Source organism: Choloepus didactylus, chromosome 4 (assembly GCF_015220235.1).
Source record: "Choloepus didactylus isolate mChoDid1 chromosome 4, mChoDid1.pri, whole genome shotgun sequence".
Classification (NCBI taxonomy): Eukaryota; Metazoa; Chordata; class Mammalia; order Pilosa; family Megalonychidae; genus Choloepus; species Choloepus didactylus.
The window spans coordinates 120,554,435-120,572,875 of NC_051310.1; the positions used below are offsets into that span (position 1 = coordinate 120,554,435).

The 18,441-nt window shown below is 35.2% G+C and overlaps 1 protein-coding gene across 8 annotated transcripts in view; it reads right to left on the reverse strand.

Annotated features, from left to right (window-relative positions):
- RNF111 (ring finger protein 111) overlaps positions 1-18,441 on the reverse strand; it is a 180,368-nt gene that overhangs the window by 109,826 nt on the left and 52,101 nt on the right. The window contains exons 1-2 of one of the 8 annotated variants that reach the window (XM_037833831.1): positions 3,454-3,791; positions 2,877-2,940 (exon numbers count right to left, since the gene is read on the reverse strand). The exons of 4 other annotated variants lie outside the window; for them this stretch is intronic. The gene's annotated coding sequence lies outside the window, so the exon portion shown is untranslated. Of the gene's footprint in view, positions 1-2,876; positions 2,941-3,124; positions 3,311-3,453; positions 3,792-18,441 lie in introns of those variants that run through there. 3 more of the 8 variants (XM_037833830.1, XM_037833833.1, XM_037833834.1) reach the window with 3 other exon arrangements.

Genomic DNA, 18,441 nt, shown 5'->3' on the forward strand with positions numbered 1-18,441 from the left:
CTCCTTGGCACCTTTTTCTTGTATGCTAAAGTATTTTTAAACAAATGCCACAAATCTTACCATTTTTCTCCCTCATTCCTCAGTCCTTATCTCTAAAAACATCTGGGAATTTTCTTACATAAACATAATGCCTTTACCAACCCTAACAAAACTAACAGTAATTATGTGATATCATCTAATACTCATCCACATTCAAATTTCCCCCAACTGTTTCAAAACTGATTTTCTTCAGTTGGTTTCTTTATGTCAGGATTTAAACAAGGCCCACACATTATATTTGCTTGCTACATGTAAAAAATTTTTAATCTTTTTTCTTACATCATATATCATCAATTATGAAAAAGCCTAACAGATAAACAAAACAATTAATTTATACTTAATAGAGTCTACAGGATCAAACCCAATATAATGCATTTGCTGTTCCCTATGTCCACAGCACACTTCCTCCAGATTGTCACTATGGCTGGTTCTTTCTAATCATTGAGATCTCAGGTCAAATATTACCTCTAAAAAGAGGCCCTTCCTAAACACTCAGTTTATAATGGAGTCCCATGTCCATTCAGTCCCTATCAGACAGTCCTGTTTTATTTTCTTCTTCGCACTTAACCACACTACCTGAAACTATTCTGTTTATGTCTCCCCACAATAGAGGGTTTGCTTCATGAAGGCAGAGTGCCACTTTTACTGCTGAATCCCGAAGACCAAGAACAGCACCTAAAACGTGAAACATTCAATAAATATCTATTGAATGACTAAATAATAATGCAACACCTCTATTTAAAATTTAAGGTAGCTTAGAATTTGTTTATAAACATTGTAGCTCACTCCTCCTGCAATGGTACAAATTGAGTACCTGTGGAAACCTGGGCCAGCTGTTACCAAGAATCTGTGGGATGCAGGAGAAAAAAGAACAGAGCTGTAAGACATTCAAATGCAATTCGAGACTTTTACTGAACAATGATTACAAGTTTCCGAAAGAAAAACAGTATTTAAGATGATGGTGAAGAATGTTACTAGTAGTAATAAAAAGTTTCATTTTGGCACCATATGAGGGCTATTACAGCATGAGTAATATGTGAAATGGGAGAGTAGTAGTATATGGAATAACAAACATGGCTTTGTCTTGATTTTTTTCCTGGTGTGTGTATGTGTGAGTGTGTGTGTGTATGTATAAATTCCTTCATACATATAATATAAAGGAATTTAACTCGCAATATAGCATTTCCTTCTGGGGATTTGAGCATATTGAATACAACAATAAATATCAAAAACACCTAACTAAAAATACAAATCTAATTGGGACCAAGAAAAAAACAGAATTATCTACCTCAAATTTCTCTTTTAACAGATCTAAGCCAGGGAAGATTATCAATAAAGTCAAAGACCTAATGAACAGTAAGCAAAGTTAGATCTAAAATCCTGATCTACTGTCTCTCGTCCTATACTATTTGTAAGACAATGTCATTCTCAGAATGCTAAGGTCAAGTTATGATATATTTTAATTATTATTATTTTTAGGACTGGCACTTTTTTTCCTAACTTGAAGTCTTAGCCCACAGGAAAAAAATCAAAATAAGGGTACATGCACATATAATTATGCCTTAAGTAAAGCTTGGTTCAATTCAATGAATTTTTCATTGCACATGTTAAAATTTGAGCTACAATGAAAATAATTCCATTTGAGTATTCACCGAAAATTCCTTTGCTTTAGATGTGTAAATCGGTGTTCTTTTCTCTTAAAAATCAGTATAGCTATTTCCCAATTAGCTGCAGAAATGGAGAACAGATTTATTACCAAAATGAAATTCACCAAATCTAGAAATTTTAAGTTATAACCTCTGCATAAATACATCATTCACCAAAATCTAATTATTTGGATTATACCTTTCTTCAAGATGAAACTCTGTTTCTAATGAAAGAACAAATAAATGTCCAAGAAGCACCAAACAAAAGGGAAAAGGTAACGCAAGAAAAAGGATCCACACAAGACAGAGCAACCCTGATAAACAATGAAAGACCACACTCTTCTTAGTTTTACCTACAATACTGTCCAGGCCAATTCATAAATATCCCACACCAATTCTTAGAATATTACTGTGAATATTAAGTGGCAAACAAGAAAATGAACATGAGAAAGATGATAAAGTCATTTGTCCAAGGTAAAATGGCAAGACAGTGACAGAAGCCAAATCAAGGCTTTGTAAAAAAAAATTCCTATTCAAGATTCTTTTCAGTGGAAAGGGGCTGCTTCTTTCCTATCCCATCTGTTTGTCCCACAAATGTAACCAAAGACTACTGTTTAGTATGAAAAACAACATTCTTTATGTTGACATGAAAATTTTTACTAAGAAATGTATAGTAGCAGACTCTAGATATGTACCTCCTTACCCTAATCAAGCTAGGTAAAACTAGTATAACAGAGCTTCTGTGTAATATCAAAATCACATTCTAGCATTTGCAAGCAATGACACAAAAAACAAAAATGGGAAAGCATAAGTTAAGCAGAGATAATCTTAAGCTTATCTTTCCCCCAATCTGTACTTTTGGGCTGAAGAGTCTCCTAAAACAAGAAAACTATGGATAAAATACCAAATGAAAGAAAGTTTGAGGCCAGGTTCAAAGGCAGGAAGAACTATAAAATGAAGCCATGGTCAGCCGCATTTTACCACTCAAGAGTTCTAAATTCATAGTGCACATAAATCAAGAAACAGGAAAGCTTATAACAATACAATGGAGTCACCCCGCACTACAAACATCAACAAACTAAATGAATACCCTATACTTCCTGGTATTTTTTAAACGTTAAAACTTACACTTGCATTAAAAAGCATCTGCAAAAATCTACTATAACCTACGTAAGAACCATTGTGACAAACCTTTTATTCTGCAGTACAGAACAGATTTTCCACTACAGCACAGCTACTGATTCTCGTAAATTACCTAAGGACAATAATAAAAAATATCAAACTTCTTTTTAAATGACCTACAAGCCAACTGTACACAAAATCTGACGCGTCTGTATTTCTGCTGTTCCACGGACTACGTTTCCTTGATCGTCCGAGAAGGCAACTCCCTAACTGTCAGGGCTGACCTAGCGCCCTCCAACTCCCCGAGTCCGGGTTACCGTCATCACTCCATTGTCAAATCGCACTCCCAAGCCTCAGTCTTCAGCCCCCATCCTAAGACTGTAGGGCGAGTCGAAAAGGGGAAAGAAATCCCCTCACCCACACTCCCTTATTCTGGGGTGTGGGTGTGTCTGTAGACGTATCCTTTGCCCGAACCCAATTAAATTTTCTGCGGAGACTCAGACCCTATGCCACCATCCGACCGGTAATAACCCACCGGTCGCCGACCCCAGCCGTAGCCCTTCCTCTTTCTCGCCTCCCGGCCGGCCCCTCCCCCGTTGCGCGCACGCGCGGCCTCCAATCGCTCCCCTCCCCCCTGGCCCCTCACCTTAATCATTAGCCACCTTCTTCCCAGGGTCCGGGAATCACTGACCCAGGAAGGAAGACAGGAAATGTAAGGGGGTAAGGGGATGCGTCGAGAGCTAGCGATCCGCGCCTCAGATCTCGGCCAAATAGGCCGCTATAGCCAAGAACAGCGTCTGTCACCGCCACCAAAACTGTAAGAGCGGTAGGGCCTGGGCTCGGTCCAGTCAACCTGGCTTGAGTTTAGAATGCCTGATTTGGCTCACAGGAACTCCTTCTCCGAAGATGCTGCGCAAACAGAGCACCTCGCCACCGTCGCCGCCACTGCTGTTGCTCTCCTGCCGCCGCCGCCGCCGCCGCCTAACCAATCCCTTCTCTACCGAGAGAGTACGACACTTGGGGGCCTTTACGACAGTTCGGAAAGTGAGAGCGCAAAAGCCTTTACGCCACCATTAATAGCTGCTTGTTTCTGCGCTTGCTCAATCCCGCACTGTCCCGCCCTCTCTGCCCCGCTCCTCCCCCTTCGTAATCACTTTACCAGTCTGTTGGCGAAATTGGACGGTGTTATAAAGCTCATTATTTTATTTTCCTTGGTGATTGTTTGTTTAATATTCAGGTAAAATTTTTACTATATCTTTGATAAACCTTTTGTAACTAAAAATTACGACTGGCCACAATATTACTGACTATACTTAACAGGACACTTAAAAACAGCATGGTTTGGCGTCTTTCTCAACTAATGATATCCAAATCATCCGCGCTAATGACAAAGATGCACAGCACCTCACTTTTAAGGTGAATTTGTTTCCGGAATCAGATTTAAAGTGGTAATAAATATCCTGGGAACTCTGGCAATAGCTGTACATTCATGTAAGCCTTTTTATTTAATTCTTTTATAAAAATGAATAGATAGCACATGCTTCATTATGTGCCTTAGGAGTATGTAGGGAAAGAGCATGGGCTTTGGAGTCAATCAGACAGACTTCCTTTCAAATCTCAGTGATGCCAGTTAGCTATTTGGTTTATTACATCTTTAAAAATCTTAGGTTCCTCCTCTATAAACTGGGATACCATTATTTACCTCACAGGGTTCTTGTGAGATTAAATGAGACAGTTTAAGTAGTGCTCCTAATATTACTTACCTGTTATGTGTTCGATAAACATTAATTCTTTTGCCATCAATTAATCTTTCTCAATACCCTTTCCTTTGTTCACTCATGTTGTCCATATTGTTCAGTGAAAATATCTTAAAATAAAAAACAGTAAGCAATAGAGGGTAGCAGCTGTCTAAGGAAACTAGAGGAGCAATGGACAGGATTCTTTCTCTATTTATTTTCTCACTCTAAATATAGATTTTTGCCTGATCTTATCTACTCCCATGGTTTTAACTGTTACTGCCTCATGATTTCTCAAACACATTTGTCCAGCCATAACCTTTCCTGTAAAGCTCTAGACCTGCACTCTCCGATATGGCTGTTGAGCTCTTAAAATGGGGCTAGTACAATTTAAGAAGTGCTGTATAAGTGGAAATTTTACATCCAATTCCAGGATGTAAAGTAAATATTTAAAAAAATTGCAAAATATCCCAATAATATTAATATCAAGTACATGTTGAAATAATATTTTGGATTTATTGGGTTAAATCAGTGGTTCTCAATTGGGAACAATTCTTACCACCACCACTACCACCACCACCCACTCTCCACCCCCATCCTACTCCCACAGCATTTGGCAATGTCTAGGGGCATTTTTTGGTTGTCACAACCTTGGGAGGATGAGCAGAGTGCAACTGACATCTAGTGGGTAGAGGCCAGGGATGCTACTATATATCCAGTAATTCACAGGGCAGCCCCCCATAACAAAGAATCACCTGGTCCAAAATGTCAGTAGTAACCAGGTTGAGAAATCTTGGTTTAGAAAGGATTGAGCAATGAAATTAGACAGAGACAAGTATCTTTTCATGAAATTGACAGTAAATGAATAAAGACAGACATATCTAACAGGATATGGAGTCAAGGGAAGGCAAGACTTGAATCCTATTGGCATGCTTAAGGGAAAGAGCCAGTAGGAAAAGAAAGGTGAAAGATAATGGAAAGAAAGGGATGCTTAAAAGAGAAAAATCCCTATGGAGGCAGAGGAAATGGCATTCAAAGCTCAGGTGGAAGACTGAGAAAGTTTAACTTTGGGGGCAAAATGACCTTGATTTTCTCTTTGAAACATAAGGTAAGGCCATCTGCGAAGATAATCAGGTTTGGAAGTGGCTGGCAGAGAGTGATTAGGTGAGAGTGATTTTTAAAAATCAGAATAGTCACAAAGGCAGGGAAGACAGTAGATGGGCAACAAATTAAAAGCAGGAAACTCAGAATAGAAAAGCTGTGAGACTATAAGAGAACAGGTGCCAACAAGTTGTATTTAGGGATAAAATGGCAGACTGTAGGGATCAGAAATATCTCTAATCTGAAATGCATAAAATATTTTCCTGATTTCTCTGTTTCTGCTGCTCCTTCCACCACCACCAAATCAACCACAGACCACTGTCAGTGCGTTAGAAAAACTGATCAAGACACTAATTTGCTTAAAATCCTTCAGAAACCCTCCATCACCTTTAGGATACAGTCCTAAATCCTTAGCTTGCTAAAAAAAAGCTATTCAAAATCTAAATTCTCCACTGCCATTTCATGCCATCCCTGTCACCAGCCTACACCCCTGCACCTATTTGTACTTCAGCAGACTTCCCAAACTTCTTGTAGACCCCAGAAAAAAAAAAATGTACTGTTCCATTTCTCCCTGTCTTTGTACCTACCATTCCTTCTGCATCAAAATATTCTCTGCTCCCACCGCACCACCCCCCCCCCGGCTTTATCTGCCTAGCAAACTGTGAAAAACAGTTTAGCAGTTCCTCAGATTGTTAAATACAGAATCACCATATCAACCTGGCAATGCCACTTCTAGGTACATACACAAAAGAACTGAAAGCAGGGACTTGAGCAGATATTTGCACTCTGATGTTCATAGCAGCATTATTCACAATTTCAAAAAATGGAAGCAACCCAAGTGTCCATCAACAGATGAATGGATAAACAAAATGTGATATATATATATACAATGGGATTTATTCAGCTATAACAAAGAATGAAGTTCTGATACATGTGACAACATGGATGAACCCTGAAGACATCACGTTGAGTGAAATAAGCCAGAAACAAAAGGACGATGAATATTGTATGATCTCACTGATACGAAATAACTACAATATGCAAATTCATAGTTTCAGAAACTAGAATACAGGAGACCAGAGGCTAGGGTAGGAGTGGGAAATGGGGAGTTAATGCTGAACTGCTACAGAGTTTCTGTTTAGATTGACAGAAAAGCTTGGTAATGAATGGTGGTAATGGTAGTACAATGTTGTAAATGTAATTAACACCATTGAATTGTATATTTGAAAGTGGTTAAAATGGGAAATTTTAGGTCATTTACATGTCACCAAAATAAAAATTAAAAAAAAAAACCTCATAGTACTGTACAACACAAAGAGTGAACCCTAAAGAAAACCATGGTCTACAGTTAATAGTATAAGCATAATAATATTGTTTCATCAATTGTAACAAAGTTACCACACTAATGCAAAATGTTAATAATAGGGAAAACTGTGTGGGAGCATATGTGGGAACTTTGTACCTACAACTGCTCTAATAGAAAAATTTGTTTTAAGTGAAACAAAAAAGCCCTTTTCCATGAAGCATTTCCTCCTCTTTCCACACCTTGAGGTAGTTAATAATCACTCCCATTCCCATATCCTCTTCAATCTTGGTATATACTTCTATTATAAATATTATAATTTTTATAAACATACCTGTTCCTCCAAAAAAACTAAAGTCAAGAAAATATAATGAAAAAGAATATAATGTCTTTCTGTCTTTGGTAGAAAAAGAGCACTCAGTAATTTTTTATTGAACTGAACTGAATACGGAGACAGGGTTAGTTTTGCCACTAAGGAACTAGGAATCCTTCATCTTACTTAAATCACTTGAACTCCCTGAAAATTAATTTTACTCATCTGTGGAAAGATCAGGGGTATCCAACATGTACTCCAAACCAAATTCAGCCTACCTGACAATGCAGCAAAATAACATTTACCAAATTAGTCGGCATACAGGGACTAACAATGCCTAACTATCTGCTAGGCAGGAATTTGAGGAGTTTGGTCTAAACGTGGAAATGCTGAGCTAAATTAATGGGTCACTTGCAATAAAAGGAAAAAAGGACAATTTTTACAAATCACTTAAATCAAAAGGAAGAACTGGTATGCCCACCATCCATTGCAAACTTAAAATTGTATACAGTTTGCAAGTTAGGGCAAGTATGTGGTCAGCTTCATGAACTCTTTGAAAGAAGGTGAAGCAAAGTTTGCAGATTTAATGCAATGAGTTAAGGAGATCTTGAGAAATTGTTGAAAATATTTCTGAAATATTTTCCCACATGAAGAGCTTTGGGAGGAAGTAAAAGGGATGTACTAGTCAGAACCCTTAGTGATTCACAACATTCTACTTGATTATCAAGGTACCAAGCTATCACTGGAACATAAACTGTAAGGGAAATCCTATAGATTTTAAAACACTGATGATTGAATTGAGGCAGTGCAAGTCCTCATGAAATTTTTATATATAAAATTTGACTTGGGATTATGAGATTGCATCCACAGGCTTTATTTAGTTTAAAGATTATAGAGTATTAGATATACAGAGAGAGAGAGCAAAAAAAAAAGAAAAGATAATCATTAGACACAGCACTTATTTCTTACTACTAAACTGTTTCAAAGTCAATGGAATCACAGATTTTGAAAAATTGAGGCCCTATCTGGTGAAAGGAGAGCCTCAAAAGAGAAAAAAGTTTTGATGAGTATTAATCATTCTGTAAGATTCTCTTCTTTGGAGTGCAAACTGCAAGACATATTTGAATTATTAAGTACTAATATTCTCTATGAAGCTCAGTTTCTGAAAAACTGAGGTAAACATAAATTACATAATAAATTCTGAAAGAATTTAACTTATCAAAGTTGATCACATTAATTTGAATTACACAGAAAAATAAAATATTTATTCTGAACCCTTGAAGGCTATTTAAGGGTTGAGTTAAAGTAGGAAAGAGTGCCCTCTACTGAATCAAAATTACTTAAACATCTCAATATTAAGTTCATTTTCAAAACATCTAAACTTCTGGAAATTTTTCTCAAAGAAGTACATTTAAGAGGATCCACATACAGCAAATATTCTCGAGAAAATTATTTAAATTTTCCCCTTTAGTAGAAGATTGCAGGCTGGCCACATGTGTTTTATCATCTCTCTTCAGAGACCCTAACAAATGATAAAGTAATCAAAAAGGTAAATGCAAAAATAAGAAAATGGGGACAGGTAAGATACTCCAACAAATATCTGAAACATATAAATCAGAAGAACTAGAGATTGCTGTAGTAGAGTGAAAAAAGTTGCAGCTTAAAATATTCAGAGGACTTCACCAAGGAAGGAGGTGATAGGGCTTGCAGAATACAGGAGAGGCTAGGGGCTCAGGCCAAAGACAAGGAAGGCCAAGAGTAAAATGTGGACATGAAAAAAGATGACATGAATTTTAAGTCCATACATGGCACACTCAAATCTCTCCACCCCTCTCTACCTCATATGTAGAAAATATGGCGTCTAGACTTAGTTTCCAGGCTAAAAACAAGGGGTGGGTGTTCGCTAAAGAAACAGATTGAACTAGTTGAGGAGAACTAGGGGAGCTGGTGTGACTACCTGAAATAAAGACTTCACATTCTAATACTTTATAAACCCCACCTGCTCACACCTACCTGACCTTTTACACAGATTTCATATTTATCTTTTATTTAAATATTTATTAAATACCTCTTTTAAAAGTCCTTTGCTGGTTCAAAAAATGCAGATTTTTACATGTTCTTTTCAATGTAGCAAACAACTCAATAATCTAAAAATATATCTGTAAATTCATGTGAATTTCTACATATACAGTCATGTCTGAAAATAGAGTATTGTTTAATCCTTTCAAATCCTTTTGATATTTATTTCTCTTTATTGCATTATTCACTGGCTAAGACCTCCAGTATAATGTTGAAAATAAGTGGTGATTGCAAGAATCCTTGTCTTTTTCCAGATTTAAGAGAAATAGCTCTCAACAATTAAGTACTCTGCTGCTGTTTACTTTATCGGATCAAGGTTGCTCATTTTTTTAAAATTATATATGGATGTTGAATTTTAGCAATGGCATTTTCTAAATCTATTATTATTTTGTTATTGCTATTAAATTATTTTATATATAACTTTTGTCCTTTTATTACATTGATTTTTCTCATTTTAAACCACATTTGCATTTCTTGTATGAGAATCCAACTAAGGGAAATGCATTATCCTTTCTTAGAATATTGCTATTTGGTTTAATATAATTTGCATCTATGTTTATGAGTGAGCATATCTTTACCTTTTTTTTCTTGCACTGTCTTCATAAAGTTTTGGTAACAAGATTATATTAGTATCAAAATGAGTGAAATTGAGTGTATTGTTAAGTTTATAATAGTTTCTTTCTGAAATAATTGATATAACTCACTAGTGAATGCATCTGGGCTGAAAGTTTTCTTTCTGGGAAGGTTTTTTATTGCTAATCAAATTATTTCCTAGTTAAAAAACCACTATATAAGATTTCTGTTTCTCCTTGTGTCCATTTTTAAAAATTTTTCTCTCTACATATATCTCATACAAAATATCCCATTTCTATCATTTTAAGTGTACAATTCAGTGGTATTAATTATATTCAAAATGCTGTATTACCTTCACCACTGTTTTAGTTTCCTGGCTGCTAAATCAAATAACATACAATGGGCTGGCTTAAACAATGGGCATTTATTGGCTCACAGTTTTGAGGCTAAGAGAAGTCCAAAATCAAGGTGTCCTCAACGCAAGGCTTTCTCACAGAAAATTGGCCTTCTGGAGCTTGGCCCTTAGCTTCTCTGTCCCATGACAATGCACATGGCAGCCTTTCCTGCTTCTCTGGGTTCTGTTGACTACCACCTTCTGGCTGCTTCCTGTATCCTTCTATGTGTCTGGATTTCATTCCGCTTATAAAGGAGTCCAGTAAATAGGATTAAGACCCATTCTGATTCAGTTAGGCCACATCTTAACTTAAGTAACCAAAGAGTCATACTTAAAATGGCTTCACATCCACAGCAATGGATCAAGATTACGTCTGGAGTACCAAGCCACCATAACCACCATCCATTACCAAAATGTTTTAATCACCCCAAATAGATCTGTACCCTTTAAACAATAAATCCCCATTTCCTTCTCCCCTTTGGTCTCTGGCAACTTCAAGTTCAACTTTCTATCTCTCTCTAAATTTGCTTATTACAGACATTTCATACAAGTGAAATCATTCAATATTTATCTTTTTGTGTCTAGCTTATTTATCTTAGTGTAATGTTTTCAAGGTTTATCTATGTTATAGCATGTATTAGAACTTCTTTCTTATGGCTGAATACTATTCCATTGTATGTATATACCACATTTTGTTTATCCATTCATCCACTGATGGATGCTTGGGTTGTTTCCACCTTTTGGCTATTGTGAATAATGCAGCTATGAACACTGGTGTACAAATGTATATTTGAGTCCCTGTTTTCAATTCTTTGGGTTATTTAGCTAGAAGTGGGATTGCTGGGTCAAATGGAAATTCTACGTTTTAACTTTTTGTCAAAATGCTAAATGGATTTCCACAGCGGCTGCACCAGTTTAGATTCCTACCAACGATATAGTAGGATTCCAATTTTTCCATATCCTTGCCAACACTTGTTATTGTCTGTTTTTTATTGTTTTTTTTTAATAATAAGCATCCTAGTAGGTGTGAAGTGTTCATTGTTGTTTTGATTTGTATTTCTGTAATTTGTATTTCCCTAATTGTTGAGCATCTTTCTCATGTGCTTATAGGACATTGTACATTTTTTTGGGAGAAATGCCTATTCAAGTCTCTGCTGGTTTGTATATATTATGTCCCCCAGAAAAAGTCATAATCTTGTGGGGGCAGACATATTAGTGTGGATTAGGTTGGAACTATTGGTTTAGTATTTCCATGGAGGTGTGGCCATGCCCATACACCCTGGGCCTTGATTAGTTTACTAGAGCCTTACATAAGCTCAGACATAGGGAGCTCACTGCTGTAGCTAAAACAGACATTCTGAAAATGGCCATTGGAAGCTGATGCAGACATTTTGGAGAACACCATTTTGAAATGCAACCTGGGAGCAAGCAGATGACAGCCATGTGCCTTCCCAGCTAAGAGAGATTTTCTGGATGCCATTGGCCATTCTCCAGTGAAGGTACCCAATTGGTATTGTGTTACCTGGGACACTTTATGGCCTTAAGACTGTAACTTTGTAACCAAATAAACCCCCTTTATGAAAGCCAATCCATTTCTGGTATTTTGCGTAACGGCAGCATTAGCAAACTGGAACAAAGTCCTTTGCCCACTTTTAATTTTTTTCTTTTGTTGTTGAGTTATAGAAGTTCTTTACATATTCTGGATATAAAACCTTTATCAGATATGTGATTTGCAAGTATCTTCTCCCATTCTGTATGTTGTCTTTTCACTTTCTTGATAATATCATATGATGCACAAAAGCTTTTCATTTTGATAAAGTCCAATTTATCCATTTTTTTCTTTTGTTGCTTATCCTTTTGTTGTAAAATCTAAGAATCCATTGAAAAATCCAAGGTCATAAAGATTTTTCCCTATAGTTTCTTATGAGTTTTATGGTTTTAGCTCATAGATTTAGTCCATTGATACATTTTGAGTTAAATTTTGCATATGGTGTAAGGTGGAGAGGGCAGTCCATCTTCATTTTTTGCATGTAGACATCTAGTTTTACCAGCACCATTTATTCAAGAGAATTTTGCATCATTTCTGATAAGTTGCGTATATCTCCCCTAGGAATTTGTTCATTTTACCTAATTTTTCAAATTGTCATATTCATTTATTATCTTTTTAATATCTGAAGATTTGCTTTCTTTTTTATTCTTAAAATTATTTGTGCCTTTTCTTTTTTTCTCTTGTTCAGTTTCACCAGAAATTTAGAATTTTGATAGTCTTTTCAAAGAACAGAGTTTTGGCTTTGTTGGCCCACTCTGTTGTGTGTTTCTAGTTCATTGATTTTAATCTTCTAAAAATTGTCTTACTTTTACACTCTTTTGGTTTATTTTGCTACTTTTTGCTTCTTGAGATGAATGCTTAGCTTATTATTCACACTTTCTTCTTCTATAATATATGCATTATTTTCCTCTTAGTATTGCTTCTCTGCATTCCACAAATTCTGATGTATTTTTATTTAGTTGAAAATGTTGCCTTATTTCTATTAGGATTTAGTTTTTGACTCATAGCTTATTTGGAAGTATATTTCTTAATTTCAAAAATATGAGAATCTTTTCTATTTAACCTTTTATTATTGTATTCTATGATGTTGAAATTTGTTGAGATTTACTTATCTCAATACATAGTCATTTTTAAAATATTCATATATGCTTAGAAAAAAGTATGTACTGCAGTTGTTGAACACCAGTATTCAATTCCTGCCCATTAGATTAAATTTGTTAATCAATTCACTGTCTGCAGAAGCCCTTGTCACTGAGATGTCAGTGGTAAGTTTAACTGTATCTTTGAATTTAATCCGTCTTTTTTCTCACTACTTTAATATTTTTCCATTTGTCTTGATTTACTAAAGTTTCATTTTGACATATGTGCCAGTTTGAATGTATTATGTCCCCCCAAATGCCATTATCTTTGATGTAATCTTGTGTGGGCAGACCTATCAGTGTTAATTAGATTGTAATTCTTTGAGTGTTTCCATGGAGATGCGCCCTACGCAACTGTGGGTGATGACTCTGATTGGATAATTTCCATGGAGGTGTTGGCCCAAGTGTCCATCAGATGAATGAATGAGCAAAATGTAATATATACATACAATGGCATATTACTTAGCTGTAAAAGGGAATGAAGTTCTGATACATTCTGATACATGCTACAACATGGATGAGCCCTGAAAACATGTTGAGTGAAATAAGCCAGACATAAAAGGACAAATATTACATGATTCCACTTATATGAAATATCTAGAATAGGAAATTCATAAAGAGAGAAAGAAATTAGAGGTTATCAGGAGCAGGGGGCAGGGGGCATGGTAATGGGGAGTTATTGCTTAATACGTACAGAATTTCTGCTTGGGATGATGAAAAATTTTGAAAATAAAAAATGGTAATGTTATATAACATTGTGAAAGTTATTAATGCTATTTAACTGTACATTTTTAAATGGTTAAAATGATATGTATTTTACCACAATAAAAAAAGAATGAGGTGACATTTCATTGGGAAAAAAATGGTTAAAATGGCAAATTTTATGTTTTACTACAATAAAAACAAATCAGTTAATGTACAGTAATCCACCTTATTAGATTATATTATTATTATATGTGTGTTTAAAACCATATGATTATTTCAAGAGATTGAAAAAAATCATTTGATAAATTTCAATATCTGCTTATAATACCTCTCAGCAAATCAGGAATAGAAAAAACTTCCTCAACCTAAAAAAAAAAAAAAGATACCTACAAAAAAACTACAGCTAATATCATATTTAATAGTGAAAGACTAAATTGTTTTCCCCTAAGATCAGGAACAAAGAAAATCAAATGTCATGACCTCTGAATTCTCTGGCTTCTGATATTAGGACCCAAGTTTCCCTCCTGTGTTTCATAAAATTATGTTTATACCTCTGTTAGAACACTTATCACATTTTATTTAATTAGTCCATTAATCCTTATGTGTGTCTCTTAGTCTGAGACCTTCTAAAGGTAAGTCCTTTATTTTATTCATCTTGTATGAATGTTTATTAAATAAATCAATTAAGAGTTGTAAAGGACCTTAAGGATCATCTAGTTCCTATTTTCCACTAAAGGAAAGTAAAACCAAGCTCTCTAATTTGTCCAATATTCCATAGTAAGTTATTCCAATATTCCATAGTAAGTTAGTTATCAGTAATACTCAACTGTTTTTTAATCAAAGAGGTCTTGTCTCCTTGAACTGAACTAGTCTTTAAGTGAAGTAGGCTTTATTCCCATTATAAGTGAGAAATTTATTGTTGAAAAAGTTTAAATCATTTGTCCAGTGTCAGTTAAGTGTCTAAAGCAAGGAAGGCACAAAGACAAGAAATTTTACATTAAAAATATTTTTGTCTTTCAAAGAAAGAATACTTCTCACTTTTGGTTTGTGCAACAAAAACTTAAGTTTCAACAATGAGGAAATGATCTTAAAGAAGCAGTCTAAAGATCTGAAACTATGACTGTGTTTAAAATCTGAAATACCAATTCCTTGCCGTAAGTACCACTTTAAATGAATCAACTTTTATCATATGTACTTACTTATGCAAACATTATCACCCTATTCTTTAATGGACTTTATGATACCTTACATAAACACATGCAGTCATTAGGGTAGAAATCTGAATGGATTAAGATTTAGAAAAAGTGAAAATATAAAATTAAGCCAGAGGTAATTATGATACAGAAAATGCATACCATAGAATCCTAGATGATTGCTAAATGTGATCCACAAATTTAGCTTTTGTTTCCTTTCAGCCAAGCCAATAGGGAAATGAGGTCAGTTATGAGAGTTACAATGCCAAGTAGGTAATATGTTTCAGAAGAAGCATAAATTTTCCTTGTTTTGGGACCTGAAAGAAATACCATTAAAGAAATACTGTATGACACAGTTAATAATAGTCTCAATAACATTTCTTTAATAATTATCATAGTTAGTTTCATAAGGGGAAGGAAGCTGAGAATACCCTAGTTGGATCCTTCTGTAACTCTTTAAAAAAAGGAGATGAGCCAAAATAAAAATAAAACTATGAGGGAAGCGGATATAGAAGTCAAAGCGTGAACCTAGTAATAAACCCTCTCATAATGTCTTCCCACAAAAGCCTTCCAGGAGAGGAGGTTTAGGACCATCTGCTTTCTCACCAAGAGTCAAGAAAGGAGCTTTGAAGAAAGCATTCATCTACAGGTATAATCTCCTGCATACCATCCCCTCTGGTTCTGCTAGCATGGCTTACCCCAAATCCAAAGACTAGGTAAGATAGATACCATGGATTTTAGAACACTGTACTCCTAGTCATAAAGAGATTAGTTGTTGTATGACATAAATAATTACTACTTTTCCAACAGTACTATATACATGGAGAAGCTTGTTATACATGGGAAGGATTTCCAAAGATATGTCTTTTTTTAATGCAATTTTATTGAGATATAGTCACATAACATACAATCCTTCAAAGTCACAGATAGGTTTTGAGTATCCCAGAATACGGTTTTCTGTTTGTTTTGTTTTTTTTTTTAATAAAATCAACCAGGAAAGAGATGGGAGATATATTAAGCTGAGTGATGAATTCATGAGGGTTCACCAAACTCTTTTTCCACTTTTGAATATTTGAAATTCTCCATTATAAAAAGCCTTAAAAAAGGAAAGAAAAAAATAATGTTGAAGATCATCAAAGAGATAAATGAAGAAGTAGTGCTTATAAAAAATGCCAAGAAATTATAAAACAAATAAGCAGAAGTGAACGAAGTGCAGATGGATATTAAAAGGACCAATTACAAATTCCAGAAATAAAAGTAGTAATAGAAATGTAAAAGAAACCCACAAACAACCCACTTAAAAATGGGCAAAAGATTTGGATAGATACTTTACTAAAAAGGATGTATGAATGGCTGGCACATACGCAGATTAAAAGGAGCTCAATATCATTAGTCATTAGAGAAATGCAAATTAAAACCACAATGAGATACCACTTCACACATACTATGGCTAAAATAAAAACGCAGACAATTACAAGTGTTAGAAAAGATATAGAGAAATGAACCCTCATGTTTTGTTGGTGGATATGTAAAATGGTGCAACCCCATTAGAAAACTCTTTGGCAGATTCAGAAAAAGTTAAACGAATTTACAATACAACCTAGCAATTCCACTCCTATTTACCTAAGAGAAATGAAAACATACTGATGATTACATTTATGTGAAAGGTCCAGAAAAGCAACTCTATTGAAACAAAATTTATTAGTGGCTGCCTGGGCTGGAGGTGAGAATAAGGATTAACTGAAAATGGGTACAAAGGATCATTTAGGGGTGACAGGAATCTTCTAAAACTGAATTGTGATGATTGCTGCACAACTCTTAAATTTACATAAAAGTCCCTGAATTGTACTTTTAAAATGTTATGTAAATGATATCACATAAAGCTGTTAAAAAAAGAAACTCAAAATAAATGATAAACTTAAGAATGGACAAATAGGAGATAATTTGTGAATTTCAAGATACTACTCAGGAATTCATTCATTCAAAACGCATCTCAACAAGACAAAGAGATGAAAATATGAAGTAGCAGATAAAAGACATAGCAGAAAGAGTAACAGTCCCTAACATGCAATAAGAGTTTCAGAAGAAGAGAATAAGAGTATTTTGTAGGAAAGCATCATTCAAACAGATAATAGCTGAGTATTTTCCAGAACTGAAGGAACATATGAATATTCAAATTGAAAGGGGACTTCAGCAAGATAATAAAAGAAAAATCCATACTTTATATCCAATACAAGTAAAACAGAACTGTGCCAGTTCGATGTATTATGCCCCCCAAAACACCATTATCTTTGATGCAATCTTGTGTGGGCAGACATATTAGTGTTGATTAGATTTTGGAATCCTTTGGGTGTTTCCATGGAGATGTGATTCAGTCAACTGTGGACAAGACTTTGGTTGGATAATTTCCATGGAGGTGTTGCCCCACCCATTCAGCATGGGTCTGAATTAAATTACTGGAGCACTGTATAGGCTCAGACAGAAGGAGCAAGCTTACTGCAGCCAAGAGGGACACTTTGAAGAATGCACAGGAGCTGCAGATGAGAGACAGCTTGAAGTCAGCCGTTGAAAGCCGACTTTTGCTCCAGAGAAGCTAAGAGACGAAAAACGCCCCAAGAGCAACTAAAAGTGACATTTTTGAGGAACTGCAGCCTAGAGAGGAACGTCCTGGGAGAAAGCCATTTTGAAACCAGAACTTGGGAGCAGACAGCAGCCACGTGCCTTCCCACCTAACAGAGGTTTGCCAGACACCATTGGCCATCCTCCAGTGAAGGTACCCAATTGCTGATGTGTTACTTTGGACAGTTTATGGCCTTAAGACTGTAACTGTGTAACCAAATAAACCCCCTTTTATAAAAGCCAATCCATTTCTGGTGTTTTGCATTCTGGCAGCTTTAGCAAACTAGAAAAAGAACATAAAAAAATATAGAGAAATTGTTAGAAAAAAACTAAGAAATTATGTATAAAAGAAAGATCATTAGACTTATAGTAGTATTTGCTTTGAATTGCTTATAGAAAATAATTGTCAACCTGGAAATCTATATTCAGCTAAACTACCATTCAAGATGAAGGGCCAAATAAAGACATACAAAGAATGGGAGAGACTTTTCTTTTCTGACTCTCACTGGAAGAACTAGCAAAGGGTTTAAGTTATAATAAAAGTGAGCATTCTACTCAGAGAACGAGTAGAAAGCAAGACACAAGAGAGAACATAGAAGTCAATAAAATATGTTATTAAATGTGATTAAATGTAAATAATGAAACTAACCATTTTTTAGAAGAAACTATAACTCAGGACAAAAATAACAAGGAAGATGTGTAGGAATAAGGAGTAATAGAAAATGAAAGCATATAAGGTCTTTGTATTGTTTAGGAAAGGGATAGAGATACTGAGCAGTTTTAGATTTTTTTAAATTTTTAATTAAAAGTTATGGTAGCCAGCCTTCAAGATGACCCCTGATGTCTCTCACCTCCTGGTATTCATGCCCTTGAATCATGGCTGAAGAGTGTGCCCAAATGAATATGGCAGAGATGATGTAGCTTAACTTC